The following is a 7,839-nucleotide window of genomic DNA, read 5'->3' on the forward strand; positions in this document are numbered from 1 at the left end:
ACCGTTTCCTTCCATCACTATTGATTTTGCACGTGGTTTGAGCAATCCAGCCCATGTGCTCACAAAGCCTCCTTGAGTCTACACAGTCTATATACTTGCTGCTTTCTGCCCTAAGGCTTCTTCAATATAGGAATGTGTGGGTATGAGTGGGAATTCACATGGCAGTCATTCATGGTGTGAATATTTCCAAACAATAGACAGTGTATCTAAGGTGGCAACATGTTGTTTTTCCTCCTGTAAGAGAAAACACCAGGGACTTACTTACTAATGCCACCTAGAAAGATCAGCCTAACCATCACTTGTCACTTGCAAAATGTCACCGTCTCTCCTCCACTTTCCTTTTCTCTCAGTTTAGCTCTCTGGAATCATTTTCTAATGAAATTATCCATAAACCAGCTTCTGTTTCCCTGTATTTAGGGAAACTCCAGTTAAAATGAATACTTCAGGGGTAACTCCAGCAAACCACCAGACACATTATGGACCAGGCCATAATGACCAGTTACTGATGGTTAGTGAAGAAGGCAAGCTTAGTCCTGTTGGGGGGAAAAGGGTAAAATAATTCAATCCCTGGCAACAGGCAAAGAGACACCTTCTTGGTGTTGTACTTATATCAGTCAGGGCCAGAGCACATGGCACTCCTTTGTTCATCCTAGCTTGATGCCTGGCATAGTGGCTAACACTATTTTATGCCTAGGACTCATAAAAATCAAATCAAATCCAGGCAGCGTAGCATGGGAGAAGAAAGACAGACAGAGATGCAAACTACCATGCCACCCTGCCTTCCAGTGCAAGCCACAGGTGGGCCACAGACACCTGTTTGCCAACATGCCATACAGCGTGGGTTGAGGATGTCACCCGGGGCCTGTCAGCCACGTGACCAACCTGCAGCTGGAGCCATCATGATGTTTGAGGACGTGGTGATCAGATGGGTGAAAAGAGAAGTGTAGCAACTTGAGCATCAGGAAGAGAGATGAAACTGGAGACTCAAGCATGGAGATGAGGAGCCTGTTGTGAGGGGTCAGCCTTGCTCCCTGTGGCCATGGTGGGGTCCTGGCCCAGGTGGCTGCACTGAGCTCATGGCTATGTTGTGGCAGAGCTCCATGTGGATTCGATGGCTCCTATCATAACTAGAGAACATGAGGATGTCCCTGATGCCACTCGGATGGCTAGGAGCTGCAAAACTGGCCTCACCCCTCACTGGATTCCGTACTCTGGAGAGATGGCCCTATCTCACACTGTTGGCAGAACTTGGGAGAGCAGGCCCTGAACCTCACCTGGACAGCACAGTAGAGACAACTATGATAGAGATGGTGCAGGTGGGCCAGCCTGAAGAGCAAAAACATGGGAGAGTTGGCTCCATCACTAATCATCTGTGATGTGGCGTCCGTGCAATGGTGATATCTTGCCCCACCCACTTCTCACAACCTGTGGAAGTCAGGAGAGCTGGCCCTAGGGTCTTGAGAGCAGGTGAGCTGGTCCTCATCATGAAGTTGGCCCAGCCCACCACCAAGGTCAGCTCTACTGTGCTGTTCAGGCAATATAAAGGGCTTGCTCTTCCAAGTGCTGTAGCTGATCAGGGGGCAGGGCTAGCTTTCCAGACCTCATGACCCTGTGGATAGGTTTTCTGAATAGCATAGTGGCAAGGGGCATCATCACCTCTATGCCCGTACCACAGGACAGCAGACAAGTGGTCAGCTCTCCCACACTCACGCTTTGTAGGGCAAGCTCACTCACACCCTTGCCATCAAGGGCCAGCCTGTGCTACCTGAGCCAAGTGCTGTAGCATTTGGAAGTAAAGGCCCTGAGCCTCTCCTGGTCAGCATAGTAGTGCTAGCCTCTCAAGGGGAAATGGGTGAGCCAGGTCTAAGAATGAGAGTGAGAGAAAGCTGGTTATGCTATTCATCTGCCATGAGCTGGTGTGGGGGTGGAGTATGCCCTCCTGCCCTTTGCCCCTCACCACCTGCAGCACTTGGGAGAGCTGGCCCTAGGGTCATGAAAGCAGGAGAAAAAGGTCACCTTCTTCACTAGCTGTAGTACTCAGAAGAGTGAGTCCTGAACTTCACCTGGACAACACAATGGAGCTGGCCATGATGGCGAAGGCAAAACTTAGCCAGCCCCAAGGGTATGAGAATGGGAGAGCTGGCCCAGCCCATCACAGGATGCAGTATTTGTGACAGTGGGCTTTGACTTGAATGAGCAGCAGAGTGGACCAAGGGTATGAGAATGGGAGAGCTGGCCCAGCCCATCACAGGATGCAGTATTTGTGACAGTGGGCTTTGACTTGAATGAGCAGCAGAGTGGACCTGGCTTTGGAGGTGTGGGTGCAGATGACTTGGGCCCAAGGGCATGAGAGTGGGAGAGCTGACCCTGCCTCCTGCTGGCCTAGCCAGAGAAATGCTGGAGAGCTTGCTTTGGAAGTGTAGATAAAGGAGAGTCAGTGGGCTGACCAGTTCTGCTACCACTCGGGCCCAGATATCAGGACTTCAGGAGGGCTATCATCTGTGAATGATGGAGGCATGTGAAAAGGCCAGTCTTGCTGTTCCAAAGCTGCAGGATCTCCATGACTCAGGGCAACAACAGGATGAGTAGGAGTAGTCCCAATGAGGATCCAATTTTGATGGTGTCACAGAAGCCAGAGATCTTGAACCAGACCAATGACTCATTACAATGAACATTTGCAAGTGAAGACGTGTGGACAGAGGGATATACTATGGGACACAATGTGAGCACAGTTTCCACAATGATTTTTTTTTTTTTTTGCTGTTGGTGTGTGTGTGTGTGTGTGTGTGTGTTTATGTGTGAGTTATTTGCAAGGAGAAGTTACAAGGGCAAAGGGCAGATGTCTGGGGATGTGGAGATGACTGGCACTGAGATGCATGGTGTGATACTCACAAAGAATCAACTAAAAGCTAACAAAAAGTAAAAGAATTCAAAATGAAATAAAATGGGCTTTCTTGATGATCAAGTAGATTATGGGAGTAAGACAACTTAGAAAAAGAAGCTAACTATTACAACTTGGTAAAATTCCAATGATTTCTTAGAATCTAACTTTCCCCTAAAAAACCCACAAAATATTGATTCCTGAAATAGAAATATCAGTGCAGTGGGTATGGGCTAGTCACCACCTCCTTGCTACTACACACATCAGCTTAGATTCTTCCCTCAGGTGAACTTGAGCCTCTTGATCACAGAAACGATTTCCAAGATGAGTCAGTATAATGCAGAGTCAGTGTTATCAGATAAAGCTTAACAAACATTTATTCGTAGGGGTTAATAGAAAGGTACGCTGGGAAAGGACAAGGTATACACAAGTGTGGATGTGGGTTTATCAAGGGAGAAGCATGCTGATGTGGCGTAGTAATGTCATTTTGGTGACTCTCAAGCAAGTTATGTCTTAGTTGCTACGAAATATCTTCTCCCTCCCTTTGATAGGAGAGGCTCTGACGATGCCTTGGACAGAATTACAATTGATAAGGTAAAGCCAGTGCAGAAGGGTGTTGAGACACATTTTTTTTTTACTACAAATGCCCATTTTGTGAGAGTCCTCAAAAAGTGAAGGTTTATAGCTAGAAAGCATAAAGTCTTTAAGCATGATTTATTGCCACCTGATGTTCTTAAAAGCATTTTATATAAAAGGAGTCGTGTTTCTGTATATGAAATCTTAAAGCAGACACTAACTGTACTGGAATTCTCTTTTAATGTTTTCATTTATTCTTTAGGAATTTCATACATACGTATTTAAATTAAACTCAGCTCTTACTTCTCTCGGAACTCTTCACAGATTGACTCATGTCTGCATCCCACCTTTATAGCCTCTTTTTTTATTTCCTATAACCCACTTGGTTCAATTAGTGCTACCCAGATAGGCATGGGCATAGCACCAGCCACTAGATCATAAAGAAAACCGACTCGCTTCCTCTCAGCCGCCATCCATAGTCAGTATAGTCACTGCTCAGCCAGGAGTGAGGCTTCATGAACTCACCCCCATCCTTGCTGGAATGTTGACTGGTCAGTCATCCACAGCGTCTGTGTGTTCCTGGGTGCAGGTATCCTGTCGTGACCATAAGATGCTCTTCAACCCTGGTTCTCACCTACCTCTGGCTCTTACACTTGCTGTGGTGTTTCCTGAGCCATGGGGCTCAGCATGTATCGATATCTGATTTATGGCTGAGCTCTCCATACACAGTTATTCTTTGCCTTTGGACCATCTGAGACTGTTAGGTCCCAAAGAAAGTCAGGGTAAATAACCAACTGGGGTGCCTATTAGCATTTGAAACTGGATGCCGGCCACCATGATCTTCCAGGCACTATGAGCGTCTGTTACAGAGTCTGGTTTCTCAGTAATTCTCACCTCCCAACCGTCTATCTTAAACCTTTCTGGACTCTGAGCTCCTCTTTCTTTCCTCAAGCTTCCTTTTTTTTTTCTATTTAACCAAGCCATTTTGGCCACAAGCTCTCTTGGTTCTCTTTGTCCTCTTGGTTGCCTTAGCCTCTTGGTTCTTCTCCCTCTTCTGGTCCCCTCTCTTATCCCCTTTTTTTCTCTCCTTCTCTTGCCCCCACCCCACTCCTCTCATATCCTGATCTGTTTTGCTAGCCATGTTCAGTCTGGATTCTTCTAGATGCATCGGTCTGTTCTCTCCCTCCTATCTACAATAAAAGCCTTATCCTCACCCAGCCTTTGAAGTGGTCATGCCCTCATTTTCACTCAGTGAGCTGTGTTAAGAACTGTCCACTGCACGAACACGCTTCTCTGATGATGATGGAGAGCTATACTAATCTATGGGTGCAGGAATAAGTATTTAGAAGGCAGTTCAAAGCTGTTCATCTAGAAAAACAGTAGTACGTTCATCTCAGAACATGAGTCCCTCAGCTAATAGTTGGGGGTCAGATATTAAAAAACAGGCATGCGTTTCCTTCTGTGGCATAGAGTTTACATTGACTTAGACAGTAGTTGGTTAACTCCATGCCTCTACTGCACCCAGCGTGTGGTGGTTTGAATAGGATTGGCTCCCATAGACTCATGTATTTGAGTGATTGACCCACAGGGAATGACACTATTAAGAGGTGTGGAATCAGAGCCTTCTCCTGGCTGCAAACTGAAGACAGCAGATTCCTTTTGCTGCATCTGATCAAGATGCAGAACTCTCAGCTCCTCCAGCACCATGTCTGCCTGCAAACTGCCACACTTTCTGCCATGATGAGATTGGATCGAACCTCTGAACCTATAAGCCAGCCCCAATTAAATGTTTTCCTTTATAAGAATTGCCTTGGTCATGTTGTCCCTTCACAGCAGTGAAGCCCTAACTGAGATACAGGAGCATACACTGGTTAGCTGGTTGTTATCGTAATTTATAAGATAGTGAGCTGGCTAAGACTGTTCATGACTTTCTCCCATGGATGCCTTTGCAGCATCTTCTGGTACCATGAAAGCTAGCTACGTGGGAAGAAGCTTCCAAGTTTGTACCAGCTTGATTTCTTTAAGTCCCATAACCAAAGTATGTGATGTCTTGAACAATAGAGCTTTATCATCAAGTTCTGATGACCACCCAAGAGCAATGGAATACTTTGTATTGTTTGGGTTTGGGAGATTCCCCAGGGGTCTTCAGCAAAGAATTTCAGAAGAGGCAGTCCACCTCTCGTTTTGGTTTTTTTTCCCCCAATAACTTACAACTTGAAAGAGGAGCATTGTATATTAACTCATAAATATGAGTTTCAATGTACTTAAAATTTGGAAATATAACAATAGAGAGTGTGGCATATCCTTTCTCAGACACAATGGGGCATCTCACTAACAAGCCTGTCCTGAGAGATGAATTACTCCCTTCCAGAATACACTTGGGCTTCACCTCATGATTTTTCTATGTAATGGAAAACCCAGAAGCCCTGAAATATTAAAGGTAACATTTCTCTCCTGTTGAGCCCAGTGCTTACATCTTACATAGACAACTACTTCTGTGCTTTCAAGTATTCATATAACTGGTTTCTGGTATATTTTCTAATTCATCTCTGAGATTTTTCTGGTCATATAAGTAAAGAGTTAGGCCAGGTAGGGCTGTTTATGTCTTTATTTACAATACCAGGGCCACAAAGACAGGAGTATCGCTGTAAGTTCAAGACCACTCTGGTCTATATAGAGGTCTGGGCTAACTATTGCTGCACAGGGCAACTCTGTTAAGAAAGGAGAAGCATCTGTAGCTTATGTATTCATCCTGTAATTGTGTAAAAGATTTATCTTCATTTCTTAAATTTCAACAGAAACAATTCATATTCTTATTTATCCACTTCAACAGCTTTGATAAAAGGCTAATAACTGAAAAAGCTCAGGTGAGCCAAGAAACTCTGGACAGGAAAGCTTACTGGCTAATAATGTCTTTAACTGGAAGTTAGGATGTGGGAGCTCCTGGTAAGAACATTCCGACAACTGACACTGGTATTTGTGACTTTGGGAGTGCAGGGAAACAGATCTGCAGATCGAGTCTTCCACTCCCAAATCTGCTGCTGTTCCCTCTTGTGCCTATTGCACCACAAGCCTGCCACCAAAGCTTGCACACTTGGGAATGGTCTTCACTGCACAACATACAGCCTGATGCTGGAGAGCGCTTTTCTCTTCTTCTGCTTCCATATTGTGTCCACTAATCCTGATCGAACACAAGCCATGGATGAATGCATTTTACACAGAGTTTCTACTAGTGTACATGACACCCCCTCCCCATTTTCTGTTCCTTCTTATCGTTCCTTGTGTGTTTCTAGGGCACCAATTCAGGACCTGTATTATCACAAGGAAGCAATCTGGGTTACACCCCAATCTTAGACACCAGCTTCTCTGAGTAAACAGAACCACCCCTTTTATCTATCTATCTATCTATCTATCTATCTATCTATCTATCTATCTATCTATCTAATGGAAAGAGTGCTTTAGTTTCAAAGCCAACACCCACCTCCCCTTGTTCATTTAACAGTCAGATGACCCAGAAGGTCATCTGGCAGATGCCGTGGGTGTTTGTTACTTCAGCTGCTTATGTGGTCTCAGTCTTTCTCTCTTATTTATATCCTTCTGAAGGAGTATACAGACACCTGCAAGATCTGAATCCAAGCAGCAGCCTGCCAAAAGGACTCAGAAAGCACTGTGAGCCACTTGTTTCTTGAAACTGTAAAAATCTGTGTGCAATGTGACAGGGTCACCAACACTGGTGAGTTGTTACCAAGGCAGGGAACCCAAATGGGTGGTAGTAACACTGTCTTCTAAAGTCATTTTTTGGTGCCTTTGTCCCTGTGAAGCCAGCATACCATCTGGCAGGTAGGCACAGTGCCACTAAGCAGATGGGACCAAGTGGAGAAGGATCTGCCACCATGCACTGCTTTCCACCCTGGTCTGCATGGGGTTTTCAGTAGAAAGCAGCCAGGCCTCTGCATCACATGCTTTAGTTTCTCATGAAAGGAAATGCTATTCTTTTCCTTGAGGAAAAGACAGACAGATACATCCTCCTTGGAAGTGGGCCCTCTTCCTGGAGCAGGCCATGCCAGATCTTACACAGGCTATTCCCATATTTTTTATAAACCGACATTTTATTAATTCTCTTTTGAAACTGTTAACAACAGCCTAATATTTAGAATCTTAATTCAGTACACATAAAGAAGCTTTTGGATCTGATTTAAAAACAAAATAGTTTGACAAATTTTTCTCTTCTCAGTATCTTACTTGGACTGAGGGTGAAAAAACTAGCAGTCATTTGTTGCTTGGAAAAAAATGTCAGTGGGCACTTTAAATCAGGGATAATGGTATATATTCTGATTCAAAGAAGCAAATTTCATAATTCTTGCTCTCCAGAAACTTACTAG

General features: G+C 44.8%; 1 non-coding gene across 1 annotated transcript; it reads left to right on the forward strand.

Moving 5' to 3' along the window:
* The first annotated feature begins 562 nt into the window (after window positions 1-562).
* LOC117704760 (small nucleolar RNA SNORA48) lies at window positions 563-703 on the forward strand. The gene has a single exon (XR_004606292.1). It is a non-coding gene; the product is annotated as a small nucleolar RNA SNORA48 (small nucleolar RNA).
* Window positions 704-7,839: the final 7,136 nt, after the last annotated feature.

This window comes from Arvicanthis niloticus, chromosome 2 (assembly GCF_011762505.2).
Source record: "Arvicanthis niloticus isolate mArvNil1 chromosome 2, mArvNil1.pat.X, whole genome shotgun sequence".
NCBI classification, from domain to species: Eukaryota; Metazoa; Chordata; class Mammalia; order Rodentia; family Muridae; genus Arvicanthis; species Arvicanthis niloticus.